The 209-nt window shown below is 50.7% G+C and overlaps 1 protein-coding gene across 1 annotated transcript in view; it reads left to right on the forward strand.

Annotated features, from left to right (window-relative positions):
• The window catches only part of LOC107573995 (sorting nexin-13-like), a 22,383-nt gene that overhangs the window by 488 nt on the left and 21,686 nt on the right, over positions 1–209 (forward strand). The gene's annotated exons all lie outside the window — the stretch shown is intronic.

The raw sequence follows: 209 nt of genomic DNA on the forward strand, positions 1-209 counted from the left end.
GAGAGAGAGAGAGAGAGAGTGTGTGTGTGTGAGAGAGAGAGAGAGAGCGAGTGTGTGTGTGTGTGTGTGAGAGAGAGACAGCGCGTGTGTGTGAGAGAGAGTGAGAGAGAGACAGCAAGTGAATGTGTGTGTGTGAGAGACAGCAAGTGAATGTGTGTGTGTGTGTGTGTGTGTGTGTGTGTGTGTGTGTGTGAGTGAGAGAGAGAGAG

This window comes from Sinocyclocheilus grahami, unplaced genomic scaffold (genome assembly GCF_001515645.1).
Source record: "Sinocyclocheilus grahami isolate Dianchi unplaced genomic scaffold, SAMN03320097.WGS_v1.1 scaffold2085.1, whole genome shotgun sequence".
In the NCBI taxonomy this organism is placed as follows: Eukaryota; Metazoa; Chordata; class Actinopteri; order Cypriniformes; family Cyprinidae; genus Sinocyclocheilus; species Sinocyclocheilus grahami.